A 23,505-nucleotide genomic window follows, 5' to 3' on the forward strand; every position below is an offset into this window, starting at 1 on the left:
AACGTACATCAGGAATATTGCCATTAAAATTGATATCCAGCCCATCCAACATTTTACTGAATAAATATTTTTAAGAATTAAGCATTAAAAAGTCTCCTAACGGCTTCTTTAGAAGCAAAGACTGAAGGACAGTTTGCAGTATAATTCTCAGCTGGCCTCCAGAGACCCAAAAGCAGACTGGCACTATTAACCAACTTTATGCCAATTATTCTATCTCTGTGTTCTATATGTGAAACAGTAATGACACTCCTGTTTATACAGAATAAGCTGTAGAGAATTCTGTTAGAGAGCTGCTGACATGCAAAGCATGTATACATCTTCAGAGATTTTTCCACAGAATCAAGTTTCACAACCACATTTTCACTACTGCAAAATGAATGTTTACATCAAGTAAACATAGTTGAGACTTTTTGCCCAGTCTCTCCAGGTTACCAGTCCTTCATGCAGCAGAGAAATCTAGCGTTCCCTATGGAGAATCTATTGTGGACCTAGGCCTTTTTTTTTGTTGTTGTTCTTTCCAGCAGTTATACTTCTCATCTGTTACCTGTCCAACAGTAATCCAAGTTAGCCCCAGTCAATGTATTTCAGTTTACTGAAGCAGCAAGGGGCCCACTAATTCATTGTATGCTTGACAACATCTGTAAGTTCTCAGTTGCTTATAAACACTGAACACACCTGACAGTCAGATACAAAAGGAGGAAGCAAGCAGGTACCAGACCTACACGACATCAACTCAACTAATTCCAGTAAGAAATTACCAGCTCATATGGTGAGACTTTCCCTACCATGTAGGGAAAAGACCTATGCTGACTTGCTGGAAGTACCTAGAAAAACCAGACACCACAGTGAATGTGGGAGCTTGCTTTCCCTCACAGTATACAAAGCCTCAAAGTAGATTGCACACAGCCTGTTCCTTAGAAAGTCACCTTGCATTCCAACTTGCTTCTGAACAGTAGAATAAAGAACCCATTAATCACAGACATCGTGTTAAAAAGTTACCGGAAAAAATCAAGAGTCAAATTTGCAGGGTTTCTCTTATTTTCCCCCCCACCCTAAACTACAATCATCTGCCTCAGTTAGAAGTTGGTTGCAAGCCCTCAACCATAAAGCTGTGCTTTGGATTAAACATGCCTGCCACTCTCCATCTCCCTGCTGGCTCACAGCGTGGCTTACTGGCCCTACTTCCATCCCAGTTCCTTTCTTCTTTTGACAGAAGTGGCCTAAGTTAACCTATATTTGGTAGAGCTTCCCATGCGAGAAAATCCTGCTGAAAAGGATTTATCTAAAGGATTCAATTAAATAATTGTCTATGTTCATGCAAAGACCATAGTCTGAACAATATGGGTTCAAACATGTTTAAAGCTTAGAAAAAGAGCTCAAGCTCATCTTAAACTCTTTGCCCAGGCTTATAGTTCTCATTACCACTACAAGTGGGACCCTGTCAGCATCAAAATTGTCCCCAAAATAAAAATAAAATAAATCAGGAGCAATGTTTAGTTAGGTAGAACGCAGTGTTCTGTTCACAGCCAGTTCGTCCAGATTCACTGGAAAGAACTGTGATTCTTTTTCTAGCTGTCTGAAGAGAAAATCCTCCACCCCAACCAGCCAAAAGAATGAAGACTAGGAATATACTACAAAATAATAGGAAACCTGCCTAACCAACATCTAAACGTCAGTCAAAGCAAACATAAAAATGTAGCTGCCTCTATAGAAATATTCTTTTGCTCTTTAAATTTAATGACTAATTCAGTCATTAACTTGACAGCCTAAGAAATGTATTATTAGCCTCCTCAAATGGCAGACTTGGTGTTAAAGCTAAAATTGAGGTCAGTCAGTTTTTGACTGACTTTTGACAACCCGATTCCATTAAGTTTCTAGAGTTCGCTGGGATAAGTTCTATGAGATAGTAGCACTAGCTTTTTTTTTTTTAAGCCACAAGTACATTCTTTAAATCATTCTGAAATAAGCATCACTACCATAGCAGTGAATAATACAGAAAAGTATTACTAAAATAAAAGTTTGTTAATGATGTTAATACAAATTAAAACCAAAAATAGCCCATTTTCCTCCTTATCTCCTATTGTCCTTTTCTGACGGTGGGAGGAAAAAAAAGATTAGGAAAAAACTGAAGCAGTTGACAGTTTTATTTAGGAAATAAGACAATTACACCTCTGAAAGGTTAACCGACATGCATGAGTTATCATATACTCCTTCTCTTCAAGGTTATAGACTGTTTAGCAGAACTCTGCCAACGCCAGTTATCTGAAGGGAGCTAGAAATCATCTCTGTTGATGACAGACCTCTGAGCAGATGGTAAGTAAATCAAGGTCCTGATGTGAAATGTTAAAGCTTTTATGCTGGAAGACACTGTTAAAGCATTATCCAGGTTAAATCAGATTCCACAGAATACCAGTTTACTAGTAGGCAGGCGTGAAGCCTTCCACTGGGGAATTCTACAATATCTGAGGTGTGGAATTTTTTCATTTGGTTTCAGTTGTAGTTTGGGGTTCTTTGCACATTTTAAGTTCTGTGGGGTTTCTTTTTGGTTTGATTTTTTTTTTTAAATATTAGACACTGACAAGTTATTTAAACAGTATTTTTTTTTTATTATTGAGTAGTCACGTATAAATACTATCAAAAGGGAAGAAAGAGCAGGGGAAGAGAGGACTAATTGTTTGTCACTTAGAATAATTTCTAATAGTGTTTAATTACGTCAGTGGCATACGAGAAAGCAGCTTTCATAAGCGTAACTGAAAATCTAATTGAGCAACATAATGTACATTTCTACTTAGATTGCATCTGGCAGTTGGCTGTGCACTTAAACCTTCTCCAAAGATGTTAGCATCTAAATATTTGGAAAGGACTCAGTACATCAGTAAACAGCTACTTTTGTTTTAAGGAATGGTCAGCAGGACCTGCACAGGAGCACTACAAGAAAAGCACTGTAAACAGTTTTGTAGCTACCAACAGAATGAAGCAACTTCATTGAAGCAGAGGCAGCAATAATGCTATTCTAAGGTCTTCAATGCAGCTTGACCATCAAAATAAAGTACATGGCACCAATATCTACTGCTCTCACAGGAAAGAACATTTCCTGGCATGATGATCTGGAATGCTACATTTTATGAATGGTTAACCTACAACAAATAAAGATTACAACTTGGATGACTTTGCTACTTGCTCCATCATGCCCTATTGCTGATCCAAGCTACTCACATTGCAGAAAACAGACAAGAAACTGCCTTGAAAATCATACTAGCTTGATTTATAATGCTGACATGAGACTATGGATCCACACACCCCTGCTCAACTCAAAATCCCTTCAGTAGTAGCCATGATATTCAGTTTCTCCAAAACACTAAGGTAGTTTAGGTTTCCATGAGAACATTACAGGGAAGCACACAGAAACTGCAAGAGAAGAATCACTCACCAAACCTCCCCAGAAGACTTTTTCCCCAACAGAACTCTTCCAGCATCTTTGTGATTTTCTGTAATTGATTGAAATCAAATACATGCATTTTTTTCCTCAATAATTTTCTTTAGATGATTATAATAAGCTTGCAACCTAACTAATCTATTTGCCAGCAATAGAAACAGCCCTTGTATTAACTCTTTCCAAAAGGCTTGGAAAGCTTCACCCTGATTGATTACACCACTGTTTGCTTCTTAAGCACTGCTAAACACTGGTCTACTCACGTATTTATGAATTTCCATCCTTGTCTCTACCTTCTTCCCCAACCCCCACCTTCCACATCAAGATCCATAATCTCTCTACTAATGCTTCCATTGTCCTCTAACTTCTGGAGTCATTTCTAGCTTATGCTCCAAGGAATGGGGGGAGGGAGGAAGAAAAGTACATTTTTGACAAAGACCTTAAGTGATGAATACAGCTACAGGGGAGAGAGATTTTTCCCTTAAACCTTTAGTCTTTTTATTCACTCTCCAAATGCACTGAGATTAATAATGCCTCTGGGCCACTGTATGCAAACCTCCACTGTACATACAGAGAAAAGATTATAATTGAATACCCTATTATGATGGGCAAGGAAAAAAGAAAAGCTGGCAGACGGAGCTCAAAGGCTGAACTGGCCTGGTTTGGCTTTCAGCCCACAGCACCTACAATTATCCTGCAATGGTTTTTATTTATCTATTTAGTGTTCCCACTAGGCAGAGTGAAAATCTAGTATTAATTTAGCGCTCGTGGTTAGGCAGAGAGCTCTAAATTGAATAAAGTTACTCAAATGGATAACAAAATGTGGCCGGAGCCCTAATGTCCTGCTTTGAATGAAAACAGTACAAAACAAACCTTCTGCAAATGGTTTAGAGCCTGATAATGCATGCAAAAATTCTGCTAAACTACATTTTTACAAAGCAGCCTTACTGAAGTAGCAGCAGTGGAGCTTCACACGAACAACAAGCAGTGAGCTGACACTGAGTGTCCCACAGCTTCACAACAAAAAAAGTGATGGACAGAAGTAGAACAGAAAGCTGTGTTGATTACAGAGCTTACCTGGAATACACATGAGGGAAAAGAGGAAACCCCAAAAGTGAAGGATGGCACTTCCACAGCTCTTCCTATACAAAATCCAGATGAAGTCACCTCATTTGCTCTTGAGCACCTCATGTATTTATAACAAAGCATCCTCATCCAAATGGGTATCGCTAGTAGTTACTTTGTTAGATGAAGACCTTGCCAGTACTAGCATTTCACTGATGTCCTTAAGTAGCACACATATGGGGAGTAAGAATGAAATATCAAATCAAATTCCATTCAGACCACTAAATTCAAATGAGCTCCACAAACGTGCCTCCTAGTTTGAACTAAGATGGTGTTCTCTTAGATGCTTGTAGCTACGCTCTATGACAGCAAACTGTAGCCTAAAGAAAATAGATACTGTCTTAGCTGTAAGTCATTTTATAAAAGCTTTCTGAAGAAAAAAAATAGCAATTTAAGGCTTCATATGAGAGCATGAAAACAAATTCAGAAAGAGAACAGAATGCTGAGCATATGATCAATGCCCAAGTGATAATCAGGACTATTCAGAATAGTTGCTCTAAAAGTTAAACACAGGGACACAATTTCTCAACTGATCTACAATTTGAAGACTAAAATATATTCAATAAATCAAAGGATTAAGCTTGGAACATGGAGCACTAATGCTACGTTCCAGAAAATCTATTATTTTAGCTGCGTTGTCGCTGCTTTTTTGTTGTTGTTGTTTTTTTAAGATACTAACGGCCACAATTGCTCCATTACTCACCACAGTACATAAAACATCTAAGATTTTGGAAAGCAAATAACAGAAAAATATGGATTAAACTGATAAAAATGATAATTCCAGACATGATTAGATTTGCTCTGTTGTATAGCCTGCACAGCAGGTCGGGGATCCTTCAGAAGTATTAGGGAAAGGTTTAGGGAAAGCAGATTAATGGGGAAAAGATTAAGTGTGCTCTAAAAGCAGGACAAAACATATTTTTAAAATAACAATTCTAACAACAATGTTTAGGGATGCTCCAGAATGCAAATAACACTTTATTTAAGCACTAGAGGCATGAATGTCTCCTATGTACAATAATGCCATGCATTGCATGACTTTAAATCATAAGCTGAATAAGCATTTGACATTAAGTGGCACTAATGACATTTAATCAAAATACAGCCAATCGTTTCTAGCTCTGAATAGCCAACCTCTATTTTCCCCTTCTCTACATGCAACTTTTTACTAGACTGATCCTATGGATAAAGGCCTAGGAATCTTTCATTTTTTTTTCATACCCAGAAATATACCACGGTTGAAAATGAAAGACAGTAATAGCTATCTCTAGAGCACCACTTAACAATCATTGATGCCACTGCCCTCTCTCCAGCATTGAAGGTTTTCTTTTTTCTTCCAACAGAATACACTATGCATTTAACCAGCTGAAAACAAACACCACTGTGGCAAAGGGTACTACTGCTATAGCCCAAGAAGAGAAACACTGTTCAGCTGCTGAATGCAGGCTGCAGACTTCACTGCTGGCACCAAAACAGTAAACAGTTGCCAATGCAATACCTATGGTATCTTACAAGAACATTAGCAGCAAAACAAATATTTTGCATTACCATCCGTAACGACACACTCTTCCTCAATAAAGTAACAGTAGCACCCTTACATCCAAACATCACCACAGATACGGCCTCCAACGTTAATTACACTTTCATAGCCACCTTCTCGCTTTGTCAAATGTATTTCAGTTTTGTAATTCTACAGAATCTCCTTGGTAGAATTTTCTGGCTTTACAGCCGCCATGATTCTATGCTTACAGATGATTCGGTGATTCCTTAACTATTTAAGGCACTCACAAGTAGTGGGAGGCTTGCAGAAAGAGTCAATTGGAGATTGTAGCACTGGGAAATAGAATCAGATGTCCACAGCTATTACAGAAACACCCACAGATCTAGCATCATCTCACAGAGAGCACATTCCTTCCTCAGGATTGTCTAGGAAGTGTCTATCACCCAAGACTGATTACTTAGAATTAAAAAAAAAAAAAAAGAGCTGCTTTAAATAGAGGAAAGCTAAGGAAAAAAATTGGTTATAATTGCTGCTTCTCCCCTCTGAACTGCTGGGACAAGCTTTCAAAGGACATCTTGGCTCCCCTGTCCTGAGCAGTTAGCACTATCTACTATGCTAGTGGTAGCAAGTCAGAGTTTTGACTTTTTCCCACAATTAATAAAACCCAAATGTCACTTCAGTCTATGTCTCATTCAAGTCATAGCATGCCAGCCTTTCTATTTTGTTGTCTGTGGTAGATGAAAGGCTTTGGCTTTCTTCCTAAGAATTTGACCTCTATACTGCTTAGCATCATTTTAATCTATGTCCATGATGCTTCTGGAAACTGTCCTTGGTTTTTAATTCTACAAATGTCAGTGAGAAATCTGAAGTATTATGAAATAACATCCACACCCATAGGACTGAATTGTGCATATCGGTCTCAAAGTGACCATACAGTCTTTCAGCCTGTCTCTTCATTCACCTCAATCTCCTTTGTTCTCTTGTATCCATTTGTTATATCTTCACTTAGGCTATAATCTCCCGCAGGCAAGAACGTCTTCTATATGTTTTGGAAAGTGCTTTTTCAGGCCATAAGGCACACATCCTGTTTCTCAGCTTCCCCATTTGTAGAGGCAGCATGCTAAGGCAGTGCTTACCTACCTCACAAGGCAGCTGGCAAGTTAAATTTGTTAATGATTGTGATGCACATGGAGATCCTCTTATGGAAAGCTCTAAGTATTGTCATAGGTCAAAAGTGAGGCTTTCAGCTTGAGTTAGCTTCCCATTCTAACACTAATGAGAAACTAGTGTCTTTCCTCAATTAAGGAGGGGTTTATTGGTGGAATAAAAGGATTGTTTACAAAGCTTGCCCTTACCAGGTTGGAAGTACCCCAGGGGAGTAGACCTAGTATTTTCTAGCTTCTGCCTAACAACAAAAACAGCACAACAAAAATAACTAACTACACAACACATAGACATGCAGAAAGAAGTGTTACTATGAGTTCAAGAGATTTCAGTTAGTCCCTCTGATTTTTTCTGTAAATAAATTTTTAAGTGCTGAACATGGCATTGTCTTTAATTTTTCCTGAAGAGTATAAAAAGCATTTGGAAAAAGTCCTGCTTCACTCTAAGTTCTTTTTATTCAGGCCACCTTTATACTAACTGTTGTATGGCCAAATATCACTTTACAAGATTTCTCCCAACTACTTGCATTTTTATTCTACTGCTGGTAAGTATTTCAAAATTCTAAGTTCTCCCCAGTTTCAAATACCAGACATCATTCTCTATACTCATAATAGCAAAAACATCAGAATCAGCAATGCTGCCAGAATGCTCTTCAGCTGTGTTCCTCAAACCTTCGGTAATCTCACAAAACTGTAGTGTACTCTTACAAACACAACAAAATGAACTCAAATACACCTATCAAGCACCCTCCACTACGATACCAAGATGCAAGAGGGGGAATACTCTTCACTTCCACATTCAAGTAAGCAGCCTAGAAAAGACTCTGTACAACACACTACACTATGGCACACATTAAACATGTAAAGGTAACTTCAGGGCATTATAACTATTAAGAAGTATTTGTGTCTCCTTTATTCCACTCTGGTGTGATTTCCACACTCAGGTCTTTTATATCACACACATAGTAACTTGACTTACATACACAAGTCCTCAGCATTCCAGGATAAATCCACTCACAGAAGTGGGATCTGCTGGTCCACAGTGAGAATTTCCATCTTTAACTAGACATGCTACAGAGGAAATCTCTTGCACTTGATACAGTCAACTTCAGGTAGAACTTATCCTGCAGCAGAAAAACAAACAAACAAACAAACATATTTACAACACAATATAGTTCATACGAATACAATCAGCTGAAGAGCTGTGAGAAGTCTCATTTGAAGACTTCTTGCTACTTCTTGCAGTAGCAGAAGCTTGCTACTGATGTTTACAGACCAGGTAACGGTGTCACCACCACCATGTGTACATTGTTATCTTTGTTACACTTTGCCACTTCATGGGACAAGTGCCATACTGTTATGAAGCTCATGAACAACAAGTCCTTATGAAACCACACAAACATGAAAAGAAACTTGATTCTAAACAGAGTTCATTAACAGGCCATGCTAGTTAATTACATTTCTGGGGAAGGCCTACCATGAATGTTTAGAGTTAAGTTGTTCTGGTTTTTTTTCTTCCAATTTTGAAAGTGTTGTTTTGTTTTGTTTTTTAAGAAAAAAAAATTATCTTCAAATGTTGTGGGTAATAGACACTGGTGCTGGTACACATGTGCTGGCTTTTAAGGTGAGAAAAGAAAGAACAGAAGTTGTAGATAGGAGGGACAAAAATTAGGCCACTCACTGCACCATAACAGATTGTGCCTGGTGCTTAAGACCACAATAACTGACACTGAGTTCCTTGTCCAGAATCTTCAGCATTCCAAGCAGAAAACAAGAGGAAAGGAAGGCCACGTGGAACTACAGTGCCTATTACCTCCAACCTATGATCCACAGCCTCCTTTACACCCGTATTCCCTTGCAAAAACATGCCATGCTCACATAACCACCACAACAGCTCATGAACTTTTTTCACCTACCTTTGCCCTTTTCTGTGGCAGTACCATGTCTGGTGAGTAAAGGGCTTTACTCTAAAACACTCTTCTTGTCAGTTCACCACTCGGCAGCAACTCACACAGCTATCCCTCCCTCTAGAGTTACTCACGCACAAAAGGATATCCCACACCGCGTGAACAACACTGCCATGCTCCCTCTGGACAAGGTATACCCTGTTTCTTGCCCTAGCACAGCAAGCGAGTTGCTCAGCAATTGATCGTCTAGATTCAACGCAGCTGTTCGCCCCTCCATCTTGAGCAGCAGCTGCCCGGGGCCACACACCAGATCCCATGTCACAGCTGTGGAGCATTCTGCCAGTCAGCCCAACGGATGCACGCACGTGGCAGAGCAATACGCAAGTAACGCTGCCACTCGTCCTCTGCGCTTACTTCAATAAAAACCATTTTAAAAGCAGAGGTACTTCGAAGGGAATGGACTTAATCACCACTGAAACAATCAAACAGCCATTAAGGGTCACAACAGCAGCCGATCCAGTAGCGCAGCGCAGGCAGCCTCAGGGCAGCCCTGCCAGGAGGGGTCAGAGAGGCAACGCGTTTCTCACACCTATCGCACTCACAGGGCTGCGCCACCTCTCTCGAGCCGTTCCCACTTTACCTCGGTGTTCCCAACGAGGTTCAGCGCCTTATTTACACGCGAGCCCACGATGAACGGAGCCGCCGGCCGCTGCGAGAGCGACGGCTGAGCTGCCCCGGTGCCGAAGCAGCCGGGCACGCAACACGGCTGCTAGCGGAGGCGGCGAGGCGGGCCCGCCGGGCCAGAGGGGCTTCCCTGCAGCCACGGAGCTCTCAGCCCTTCCACCGCTGCCATTCCGAGCCCCAGAGCACTAGAGGGACGGGCAGCATCCCGGCGGGGAAGGGCAGGCTTCCACCCCCGAGAAGGCGCTCGCTGCCAGCCCAGGCCGTGAGGAGCTGCGAGCAGCCGCTCCCGCCGAAGCCGCCCGCCTCGCGCCGTGCACGAGGGGCGCGGTGGGCATCGCGCGGCCGGCTCCTCCCCTGCCCGGCAGCTCGGTGCTGGCGCAGCTGCTCGCTTGCTGCCGCTCGGCTGCTTCAGCAGCGCGCGCTGAGGGAATAGTTACGGCTTTGGGCGCAGCTGCACGAGAGGCAGCGCGATGAGGCCGAAAGGCGCTCTGCGCACAGCCGACCCGCCGCCCTTTGCGGTGAAGGAAGCAGCGGAAAGCTATTTGCACTAGGTTTAGCTCTTGTAACCAACCGGTCAGTGAAAGTAAGCATTTTAAATGAGATTTACTCAGTTAAAATTATCCTTAAGTAAACAAAGCAAAACAAAAAAAAAAAAGGGGGGGGGGGAAAATAGAAATGTGTTAATCTGAAAGTCCCTCTCTGTACATAAAGCATCAAACCGATGGGACCCAACCTTCTCAGTCATACAGCAACACATCCAAGACTTCCTGTGTATTTTGCTCAGCATGAAATGATTTCCATTAAGACTCAGTTTTAATGGAGTAAAAGAATAACTGCATTCTGAGACACTGCCATAAGCACAGAGCCAGTAGCCAGCATATTTTTCACCTCCCCACAAAAAGAATCCAGAGGTCTTCATGGCCACGGAAAGACTGCTTTGACGCCTCCACCATCTATAGGGCGGCAGTCAGCACATTTGGCATGCATGGCACCCATAAAAACCTGCAGAGCTTTTCTTCCAGTTCATTCTCCCATCGACATGCTTTAAAGCCTGATGAAGACTCTGTTCCCTGGGGTATTTCCCCATCAGACCGCAATGTTAGCAGGTCACACAGCGCTCTGCTGCCCCATAAGTCTGAGTTGCTTCACATTCCAAGATCCATTTGTGCTATTTTAGAGAAGAAAGCCTTGAAGAAGGCAGTAATGCAATAGTATGCAATAGTATGAAACATCTGGGAGCAGGATTACTTCTGTCATGTGCTGCCAAAATAATATTTTGCTTATAGAATTAAAATTTTAAGGGATTTTCCCAAATCCACACAGTGTTCTTCAGCACTTAAATTTGCATTAGGACATTGACATTAGCATATACATGTGTAAAAGACCATCTTGCCAACCCATTCCTATCACTTATTTAAGAGCTTTACTCCACCTAAAACCAGGATTTATGTAAGTTCTTGAAACAGACTTTAGTTACATAGTAACAGATTTTCTAAGTGCCTTTTCCCATCTGCTCTTACACTCACATCTGCAAGTATCTTGTCTTTAGTGATCACCTTGCCACAATTACATATGCCTTCCTGACTCCCTAGACAGGGCTGCTTTCCTGTTTTCTAGATGTGCTATTTCTGTACACTTGGAAGTTTCAGCTCCTTACTAGCAATGGCTGCAGAGAAATGCTGAATATTATTCAGTGAAAGAATCACTTTTTCCCAGACTGTTTTCAAATACAAATGCTTGCTGAAAACAAACAAACAAAAACAAGCAAACAAACAAACCCAACCAGCTTGTATGCTCTTTGCCAGTATCCCATGCTAGTGTAGTATGCAGGTAAAGTAACTTTGATACTTTGTAATGTTTATTGTTACCCCCGGGCAAAAATTCCTCCTACTAGAAGGAACGTTTTGCTGATGTTGTTTCAGGGCATCACTGCTTGCTCCTGCAGCACTGAAGGCAGAAACACGCCAATACCCAGCTTCCAAATCATGTCCCACACCACTCCCAGCACTGAGAGCTCCCACACGCCCTTTACTCAGCTGCCAGAACTTCTCACTTCCCGTGACAACCTCTACGGCACAACCATATACATTAACACAGATCTGTCACATCAGAAACGAGAAAGGTAGGACAGTGTAAAATAAGCTCAGTTGACTATCCAAATATCTGACAAAGGACATATCATATAGCTAGCTGCATCCATGATTTTCAGACTTGAAATCATAAAAAAATATTGTTTATAACACTGGGAAAAGTTGCAGCAGAATATCAAGACCTTTATCAGTACAAAACTGCCTCACACACCAGGGTTGAGCTATACCAACATCTATTAAACACAAGCTTATCATTTCCTATAAAGAAAATTCTTATGCCTTTGGCTTTTGTCAGTAAGGCATTCCTGAATACTGGTCTGGTAAAGTACCTGTCCTGCAGTGCTCTCAAAGAAACCAAGCTGCCAAACCATACAGTAGGAAGCAGTATTGGTGCCCACAACCTCTGCTGCCACACACTGCAACCCCATCCCCTCCAGCTCCTCGCAGGTTACAACCAAGGGCTGCTGCTCCATGCTGCTGCAAGGCTGTTTTCCTCAGACCAGAGTTTATCTGCTAAGAATTACTCACATTTAATCTAAGATCTTTCTTTCTATCTTCATGTTAAGAATCAACAGCTTTGCTGGTAAGGAGAAAAACTGGCAGACTAATAACAGTGTGGATGAAATAACCAAAACTTAATTTCCTATTTATTGCAGTATTTAATTTGTTCAGGTTGAGAAAATTAAAAGAACTCCCCCAAAACATGCATCAGGCCCTTGTCATCATCAGTTGGTTCTCTTCATAACCCCAAAAGGCTGATGGTCAACACAAATTGATTCACAAGAAGCTAGCAGAATTTAAGAGACATTATTAAATCTTGTAGACAAGCCTTAAAACATTTTTTTCTCCCTCATACAATATTCTGTCTACAGAAATGCTTCCACAGAAGTATACGTTTTCATGTCTCTAGTGGAAACCTAATTCAGGACAAAACATCTTTTCTAGCCAGTCCCCCAGATCTCCCACAGCTTCATATCGTTGCCTGTAAGATTGTGTAAAGAGTGCGACCATAATTTCTTTAAACAACATTACTTCAGATCATGACATTCAAATACCAAGTAGGATTTTTCTCTTTGTACTCTCACCTCCTGTTATAATCCAAGCACTCTAACATCGTTGTTCATGGCAATCTATATTACCTACTGCTCCCATGTATTTTAGGCACTGTACTTAGTTTTAATGCTCCTATGCACATATTGGTCTCATAATAGGGTTTTTTATGCCATAAACATGCAGTTAAAAAGCATTTAAATTTTAAAAAGCTGTTATAAAGGTAATATTTGCTTTTGTTTCCTTACATGCTGCACATTACATATATCTCTCCTTGCATGTTAAGTTCCTGATCATTCACACTTGACATGGCAAATATACGACCTTTTAACTCTTATTAATAGTTCATGAACATCACATGTACATTCTCCATCCTCCTCTCTTAAGGCTCATCATTATTTACCTGAACTGAGTGAACTTTGTCATCTATTCGCAGCCCTTTAAAAGGCTTCAGACCTCACATGCAATCTACTGTGTTCTTTCATGAATTATTCAGTCTAATGTTCTTCCATCATCCATCTCTGGCTGGCTCTGTATCTTCTGTTCTATTGAGGTCTTGACTTATGAGCAGGATCTCCTGTTACTCTTTCTTGATTGTCACACTTCATTACAATTAATATTAATTATATGGATTTCTTGTCCAATATGTAGCTATCTGGGCATAAAAGATTATCATGTTTTAATGTTGAAGTTTTTTCTTTGCAAGCTTCTATGTAATAAAGCACTTTTCTGTCAGGAGCTGTCAGCACCACATACATCTACTTGATAATAACCTTACAGTAATAGAGTTAGCTAAAGAAGTTGCGTGCAAGCCGACATGAATTCTCATAGAGAAGCCAATCTTGTAGCTTATCCATGATTTCCTATGGCTGACATGCAGCTAAACACACAGCGTTGCAAACAGCCTGCTTGACGAAATGAATAACCTGTTACAGCCTTGAAAGAAATGCTGGCCTAAGATGTTAAACTCCTATTGGAGGCTTAGGTATAATAAGAAGGTTCTGACAAATACTGTTCACACGAATGTTTGCAGAATGTTTCATGAATATTAATGAAAACACATTCTCATGAGCTTTCGCAATCTACACAGGAAGCGTAGGAGTCTTTGACCCTTGATGTACCTAGCCTATGTCACAGACAAATCTGATGTGATTTTAAGCCAAGATATTTTGTCCCGTGGTTGAAAAAGTAGCTATCTATGAGGGCTGCTCTGAAAGTAACACCTCCTATTTTATTTCATTAGCCCACAATGTCAGCAGCAGATGTTGGTGGCATGGCAGTAGAGGTAGAACCTTCTCACCAATATTTCTTTACATTTTGTTGTTGTGTGACAGATGGCAGCAGAGGGACAGTCTGACAAAATGCCATTGGACATGGAAGTGTGGATCAGGAAGAGGGCTGGAATTGAATTCCTCCACGTGGAAAAAGGCACATCCATTGATCTTCCTTGACACTTGATGAATGTTTATAGGGACTGAACAGTGCATGTGAGCACAGTGAGACAGGCTCTTGTTCACTGCCGGTGAAAATGCACAGCTAACATCAGTAACTGTGTTGAAAACTAGTTTGTTGTAGCTAAGAATTTGTACTCCCAAATAGTGTTATTGTGCTCTTTGTACTTGTAGTTTCCACAGCAATAAATAGAAGGTATTACTCTGAGCAAATCACGTATATTAAAATTTGTAACAGACCTCATAGGAAGGCTATAGAACATTATAGGAAGAACTGGAGAAAAAAATGCAGTTGTTAAAGGAGAAGTAACAATTAGTTTGCCTGCATGTTCTCATGTACTATTATAGACCTAAAAAGAGGTATGGATTAGCAAACAGATTAATAAAACACTGGAATATCCATTGAGAGTGATTAAAGGGCCACACTTGAACCAGAAGGAGTAAAGAAAAAACACCTCCAATAATTCAGTCAAAATGCAGTAGCAGCAAAAACCAAAAAATAAAAAAAATTTAAAAAAAAAAAATCACTGTGCTACAGGAGCTTGGTTGCCAAGAGAAAGTTAGAAGTTAAGGTAACACTGAATAGGATGCAGTGTGATGACAGGAAATCAAGCATTACAACTCATATTCGTCATGTCGCATGGGAGACATTAAGAGATTGAAAGAGAGAAGAGTCAACTTGTCAAAAGCTACGTGTAAACTCATGGAGAGTATAATCAAGAAAAACAAGTATTGCAGCCTTGTCTGGTAAATATAGAGGCATCCTATCTTCTCAAGGACAGAACCAAACATGAGGAATCAGGATCACCATCCAGTATTGTCTTCTGGCATGATAAAGGCAAGCAGGCAAGAAGGTAATTTCACTGGAATGTGACATGCATGTCTTCCTGCAACCATCTCTACAATGCAAGGACTAATACAGCAAAGAAGCACTAGTTCAAAAGTATACTACATGAAATGCAGTTAGTGACAAATGGAGAGCAAGTATGGATGTGCTGGGTTTTACCAGCTGAGCAAAACAGGCAGTACCCTAAGGGGAAAAAAAGTAAAGCCGAGTACACAGTATTGACAGTCTGTTGCAGTTGTCACCATGCCAGCCAAAGGAGCCATCAAATACACAGCAATGATTTCACTCTCCATCATAACTAACATGGAAGGTCACAGAATATCAGTGCTGTGACAAAAGCTCAGTTATCTCATCAGGCATTTGCATCAATAGCATCTTCTCTGCTTACAGACCAGCACATGTTGATTTGACTTCTTTGGAATTGTCTATGTTTCTGATTAAAAATATCATTAGCAATAGAAGGAAGATAAACTGAGTGTCATTGTTTGTGTTGGATATTTGCTCAATAGACACAGTAATGTTTTGAGCCTCAAGGGAAAAGGATATTCAATATAAAAAGAGAAGCATTGGAGGGTTCTGAAAAAGAAAAAAGGAGTCCTGAGCTGTGGTAGTTAGAACTGAGCTGCCAATGGCTACCTGGTACGACCACCTAAAATCAGGCTTTTTTCCCTAATGGGATCAAGGTTTGAATGTGCTGGGCACGACGTAACAGAACTGTTCATCTTTGTTCATCAAATTAAGAAGGGAAAAGAAACAACTAAAAAGAAAAAAAAGATACAAAAAAACAGGTTGGCTGCTCCAGTGAAAGATATCCCAGCTCTAGAGATATTCTTTTTGTTCACATGATTGAAAAAGACCATCAGTAGTAAAGAAAAAGCATAACCCCAGTTTTTCTACATCAGATAGTTCTTTTCTAGACATCACACAAGCCCTAGGACTCCTGCAAGTTCTAACGTGATTCATAACAGTACAGGCCAGCGTGAAATGTGTTCCTTTACATTTGTGCTGACTGAACAGCTGATTTCCACCACAAAACTGAAAAATAACTGAATGGCCCTAGAATAAGTTTCAGAACAGCTCTTCAATATGCAAAAACTTTCACCAGCTTTGGCCTATAATTACACTTTCACCTTGACAATTACTGCAATGCCTGAGAAGTCAGGTTTCTTACTGAAGTTACTAATGACTGTAACGAAGAGCCTGAAAAATTGTTCTTTTCTGGAGACATTACACTCAAGTACCCTCCAGTAATCTCTCTGGACACAAGCAGAAAGACCAGCATAAAAGGAGATTATCCCTCACAAGGAAAAAAGGCTTTCCTCTCACCAAGAAGGATTTTTGTTGTTTGCAGTCACACCAAAGCTCTTATCCTCATCAGGGAGAGGAGAGAAGGATCTCACTGCAAACAAAGTGATAATACAGTAAAAAGAAAAGGGACCCCAAGCATCATCAAGCTCCAACCCCTCTGCCACAATCATGCCTATGCCATAACACTGTGGAGATTTTTCAGCATATTTATCAAAATGATAATTCCCCACATTTATTTAATACTTCTTCATTCTAAATTAAAACAAATAAGAACACAGTCCCAGAGTAGTGGCTATCTTCACAGTTTATTTCCACTGAAATTCACAAACTATCCACGCTACAATGCCAGAATCAGAACTCAGCATATGAGCAGCACGGGCTTACAGCGCATGCTACATCCCTCCCACCCCCTCCCCAGCATAACCCCAGTGTAACCACCCGTATGTGCTCTGCCCAGCAGGAAAGCTGCTACATCAGGCTTTCTGCAGACAAGGAATACGCATGCAGACAAGTACTGCAGAATAGCTGATGCACTGTAACACACACCCTGCTTTCTCCCTCAATGTTTTATGTGCCCATGTCCATTAGAGCACCCTGTCACCTTGTGCAACGGGATACCCTAACAGCCAGCTGGAGCTTTCTTTCTACGTAAAAATTCATCACAAAAGCTATACATCTTGCAATGGTTTAAAAAGAAACAAGCAGCTTTGATATTTCTGGGCTTTTGATCACTCAAAGCAATTATCTGCTTCAAATTAACTTTCAGTAGTTATATGCCTTCTCTAGCTAAGAGACATTATGCAAATATTTAACGTTATTTAGTCACACCTCAAAAGTAGGATCATTAAGCAAACTTAAACACACATCTGGGCTGTATCCAGATCCAAATCTCCCTGAATTCATTCAAAAAGTGGATTGCTTTCCACAGGCACTGGCTGGATACTGTGATTACGGTGATATCTGCCCAGTAATTAAATACTGCGTATCTTTGAAACCCAGTCAGTGGTGTCTCATCTCTTGAGTCACTTGTGACACTCTTTCCCACCGTATTCTTTAAAACAGTTTCCCTGAGACACAGTGGCTTATTCATTAAAGGATAAGTTACCTTATCCTATTTGTAGATGCAGCTTGCTACTTGTGTAAAGTGCTTCCAAAATCTACTTCTCTCCCTCACAGACTGAAAGACACAACCAGAGCTAACAGTTCATTCAAGGTAGCTTTATCAAAAGCTGCTACAGAAAGCCTTACTCTCTATCTCACCCAAAGTCTGGGTGTACGTGTCAGAAAAGACCCATATTGTACCCTCATCCCATGCAGGTAAAATGACAGGATTGCAATCCAGCAGACTGCCATAGATTTGCACTCTGGTAACCTCTGGAGCACCAAATATACAACATAGTGTCTGTGTTAAGTACACAACACAGGGGAATATATTCGTGCTAAGTATATTCAGTGCTGGCACATGGGTGCCCAGGAAGCCAGAAGGCAGTGACAGAACAGGTGTCCAGCAGCACCTCACAGCAGCATGGAGCCCTGCACAGGGCTGAAACCCAGATCCAGACCCAGACCCCACCATACGCTGGAGAACAGGAGACGCATCTGCCACAAACTGCATTTCTCCAAGCCAGGACACCACCTCTCAAAGTGGGACAGCATTTCCTTTTGCTGTTTCCGTTGTGCTGATACATTTGAGACTGTGCATCCTCAAAGACATCTTGATATAAAGCTCCATGCACTTAGTTATCAAGAGACACAGCCAACAGCCGAAGGAAAGGAATTGTTTCCAACACTTCAAATAAAAAAGACAATGCATATATATCAACAGAAATTTCTTACTAGCAAATTGTTCAGAAAACATGATCTGAAATTCATCACTTTGATAAGTGTTGACAAGTAAAAACGGGCCTTCCCTTTGCAGCATTTGCCAAAAATGCTTTTTTTTTTTAAAGTCTATTTCTGTCTGTTATGATAGTGAAAATGATCATGCCCAATGATTCTGGGTAATAAATTGGGCAAGACCTTAAAACTGCAGTTATATGCAGCCTTTCACTGTGCCATGGTTGAAGCTTGGCATGTAAACATCCCAGCTTCGAGGTACTAACACAACAAATTCTGAGAGCATTTAACTATTCTGGTTTACTAACTACTAACAGCAGGTCCCATCTGCTGACCAAGAGCTGACTGTCCTTATAATAGAATCTGAAAAAAAAAAGGATCCTTATGCACATCTGTCTAGGTGGTTTTACACACAACTAAGCACTAAGGAATAATGCAGTTTTCATTAGATGCAATTTTGTGGTTTTCAGTTCATATTCTAAGTCTGGCAAAAGTTGATATCACATAGAGAAAGTACATGATCTTTTTTGTACTTATGTCTGATAATTTAAGCTGTATTTGAAATGATTGTAGAGAAATAACATAGGTAGGAATTCAAGGTAAGCTATTTAAACTTTTATTCAATTCCAGCTTGCAAAAAAATGATGAATTTATACTCTACTATAATGAAGTCATAGGAAAAGATTTCTAGGAAAAAAAAACAAAACAAAACAGAAAAACAAACAAACAAACCTTTCAAGTAGTTATCTTCTAATTGGAGAAGTGACTACAGATGATTAAAAAATTTCTACATATCTACTAAAGATAAGGCATGCTGTAAATCTCTAGCCCAAATGGCATCTTATTATGTGGAACTGCAAATCAAGTGGAACAAACAATGGTTAGAGGCATGTTATGCTCTGCATAATACTCTTTTGTATCTATTGTCTAGCTGATATACAGATCCATCTTGAATCTAGTTAACTAGTAATTAAAGCTCTACAAAATTCACAATTTTGTTAGAGACACCACTTCAATACACACCAATTCATTTTATGTGCTTTTATAGTGGTCCTATTTTGCTTATTTGCCATTACCTTAAAATAAGCATCTCTTAATGCATTTTGAATTCACGGAATACAGGAGCTCTTTTTCTTGTGGTTGATAGAAGACAGGCACTTGAAAAAAACTGAACTATTTTATACCTGGGATTGGCCATTTCATGAGACACTAACCTTGTTATTTCCCTAGAAATTTCATATGGTAGCACCACTGTCAAAGCGTTCATTAACATCAGTACATTTCTGAATCTGAAAAGCTTTCTGTGCTCTGAGCAAAGTTTTATTACAAATACTTCACACGTGTTCTTGTTTTGCAATGTGAGCTGTGACCACCAATCTATCAGCTAGTTAATGTCCTAGTTAATATTATTTGCTTTCTGTGATTCCAAACACATAACATCAAAACGTGATGCAACTAAGTCTCGTATCTGAAATAAAGTCTTCTGAAACAATTTTGAGTACAAAATAAATATTTGGGCACAAAATGCCCAGCATGCATAAATTCAAATTAAGGAAAGAAAGCAGTTTACAGAATATTCTTTATTGCAACTTATTGTGGTTCAGGTATTCAAAGTTAAAGCAACAAGCTCTGGAAAACAATTTTCTCACTCTAATTCATACAACAGCTATGCAGTGAAATCTGGCAGCCTTACAATATTACTCTGAATCTGAGCTTTAATGACATTTCTGAATGTACCTGCATTTTGAACTTGTTTCTATCTGCCAGATTGCACCAGTGTAATCAAAAGCAAACAAGCAGCACCAAAAGCTTGTATTACCTACTTTAACCAGGAGGCTGATATAGTAGTAACATTTCCCAGTCTTCCCACTATGAATACCAATAAAACATCAAATAATCACACACTCCCATTAATTCCCATGCAGTATCTTGTCACATAAAATCATTCATCAACTTTTCTCATCTGGTTTGCACACTGATTCTGATTTCCCCAGCACTCCCATTGTGGCATCTCCCAAAACTTAAATATCATTAAAAAGTAGCATTATCCACAATTGTTTCCAGCCACTACATCTGCAATTTCAAGTGAAATGAAGCAGAAGCTACTAAACACAGATTGTGAAATTATAAAAATAGCATCTTTTCCTGTGCTTTCAGGCAAACCTGAGCTAGAGGAAGATGCAGGGCAGCTCCTATTACCACAGCCAGTCTCTGTCCTCCCCCTTCTCACCAGAAGTTGCCTGTACTTGGCCGCTACACTGAGAACAAACCTCAGGATTTGACATCATGGAGATAAGAGGCCCTGGCTTGAAGACAATTAAGGAAAAAATAAGGAGAAATAATCCACCTGCTGTGGATCAGTAGTTGTGTTGACAACACCACTGGGAGCAGTTCTCCATTTTCCTCCATTTTACTATACTCACTGCTCTAGCTGTTAGTTGAGCATGTCCAATCTCATTACATCTAATTTTCAAAACACACAGATATCTTGTTTTGATGGCTAAATATCATCAGCCAGCAGAAGCACAGTACTGAAACAACTTCAATAATTTCACAGATGTAGAATCATAGAACTGTTAGAGTTGGCAAGGACTTTTAAAGGTCATCTATTTGGATGCCCCATCCCTGCAGGCATTCAAGGCCAGGCTGGATGTGGCTCTGGGCAGTCTGCTCTGGTGGTTGGCAACCCTGCACATAGCAGGGGGTTGAAACTAGATGATTATTGAGGTCCTTTTCAACCCAGGCCATTCTATGATTCTATATGATTCTATGATCTAGTCCAACACTCCTGCAATGAACATCCTGTTTGAATGAACTACGTGCATATAAAAATTCCTGCCATACCCAACCTGACAGTATGAGAAAATGCCCCAAGATTGCTGTTTTCACCCAGCTACCCCAAGTACTATGCTTATTATAGCGAGTACAGCTGATAAAACTAAGTTGTCACAAACATCCTAACTTCATCCTCTACTAGGTTGAATATGCTCACCTTGTACTGCAGTAGTTTGAACAGAGCATTATATACAGTTGGTAAATACATTAGTCCCTGCATGGAGAAACAGTTCCTCCTGCAGAGAATTGTCTAATTTGAAGATCCTCTTCTCAATCACAGTGCAAGAAATAAAGATATTTGAACTTGAACATAAGCTTCATTCATCTGTGCTTATATTTAAATACTGTTATGCAAGTTGTTTACATAGTATGCAGCTCAAAACCTAGATAAGATTGTTGAAACTCTTGCTCCTTTGAGGGCTTCAAGTGATTTCTAAATGAAATTCTTCTCTGCAATAACTATTATATCTGCATATGTCACAGAATCACTGGCTTAATGACAGCAAACTTAGTGCAGCCAGGACAGTGTGCAGGTGGCCTCCTACCTCCTGCTGTTGGACCAAGGAACGGCCCTGAGCCACCAGGGGAAGCTGGGCTGACTGTCCAACAGGAAGGCTTCGAAGTGCTGTTACAGAATGAGAACAGAGACAGAAGGGCTGAAAGGCTCACACAGAGATTCTTGCCTGGAGGGAGAATGATAGCTGAAGGAGTTGAGAGGAATTTGGGAACAAAAGGTAATAGAGACAGGAGTTTCTTCCTCATCCTTTCTAAAAGGGACCAAAGGTCATAAGGACAAGAATAAAACAAGCAACTGACTACATATTGATCCTTGAGCAAAATGAAACCCTGCAGTGAGGTTTAGTATCTTGTGCACTCCCAGAGTCTGCTCATAGTTTGATAGAAAATAGATATTGACTATCAAACATCAGAACAAGGAACAGCGCAGGACAGTGGTGGACCAGAAAAAGAGCAATAGCAGCAAGTCTGGCAGCACCTTGGCCTACCTTAAAGCTGTAAGCCAGTGGCAGACACTATGTCTTCCTATGTTGTAAGATGGCTGCTGATGTAAAAGGAGTCTGCAGTCCCTGTTGCAATGTTTCATCACTGTATACAAAATACAGCAAATGCTTGCATCTTTTAGTATCAACTGCAAAGAATTCACCATGGCCTCCGTTGAGTGACCTCTGTATGGTAACAATGATTGGGCTGATAAATGCTGCTTTATACATGGAAAGATCCCACAACATTTTCTGTATCAGATCCAACTCAGATTACAAGTTCCTGCACTCGCAGCATCTGCTTTTTACCCTCGTGTCATTCTGAATGATGCATGTATTTTATTTGTTTCATCTTGCTTGAACTGGAAAAGAAGATTCATTAAGGTCAAAACAATTAAGTAGGCTGTGACACACAGATATCCATACAGCATCTACACAGCATCAGCTTTGACAACCTCCAGAGCATGCAAAGAGGCTTTGTCCCACTGAGAGCGGTGTGACCCACTGACCAAAAGCTGCCACTGCTCAGCCACAGGAAGAAAGCTGCACCTCTCTTGGTGAAAATCATTTCCAATTGCAAAAAGACGGTCCTGAGTTAAAGATATGGATAATAAAAGTAAATTAAAATGTATACCCACATTACCGTAAGTCTGAAGCTTATTTTTTTCCCTGTGTATGGAATTGTAGGCCAATAACATGAACCAGATAGCATCACGCCCACTGCTACAGCTCTGCAGAAGTAGGTGGTGTTGGTGATAATGGATGGCAGTATCACACTAAATATTGTAATCATGCTCCCAGAATTGCAGTACCTGAGAAGTGCAGTTAACACCAAGAATATCTTGTCAAGAACATGCCAGCAAATTTAACAAGTATGGAACTCCAAAACTTTACTTTTTCAAAAGCAAATTACTGAATCTCCACAGAACCTCTGTCAGAGATTTTATTTTATTTTTTTTTTAATAGAACTGCCATGAAATTTGGTAAAATGGGTAAATACTGATACATATAATTGACAACTGCTGGAACACACGTGCTTAACATGGGGCTAGTTCATGATGTTAAGAACATATCATCCATCTCACAGTACAACTGGTGAGCACTGACTGAAATTCACCTGCTTGTACAGACTATTACCACATTAAACTCAATCAGCATCTTGCACTTATGCAATTAAAAGCTTATGTTCAAACATTAAAGTTGCCAGATTTAACAGAAGTCTTCAGCAGCCTCCATTAAGATAAACTGAAACAGTTTACAACACTCTCTAGAAGTCC

The 23,505-nt window shown here is 40.1% G+C and overlaps 1 protein-coding gene across 3 annotated transcripts in view; it reads right to left on the reverse strand.

Annotated features, from left to right (window-relative positions):
• RORA (RAR related orphan receptor A) overlaps positions 1–10,058 on the reverse strand; it is a 384,562-nt gene extending 374,504 nt beyond the window's left edge. The window contains exons 1-2 of one of the 3 annotated variants that reach the window (XM_048955841.1): positions 9,770–10,058; positions 8,202–8,346 (exon numbers count right to left, since the gene is read on the reverse strand). The gene's annotated coding sequence lies outside the window, so the exon portion shown is untranslated. Of the gene's footprint in view, positions 1–8,201; positions 8,347–9,138; positions 9,305–9,769 lie in introns of those variants that run through there. The other 2 variants (XM_048955847.1, XM_048955840.1) reach the window with 2 other exon arrangements.
• Positions 10,059–23,505: the final 13,447 nt, after the last annotated feature.

Source organism: Lagopus muta, chromosome 10 (assembly GCF_023343835.1).
Source record: "Lagopus muta isolate bLagMut1 chromosome 10, bLagMut1 primary, whole genome shotgun sequence".
NCBI classification, from domain to species: domain Eukaryota; kingdom Metazoa; phylum Chordata; class Aves; order Galliformes; family Phasianidae; genus Lagopus; species Lagopus muta.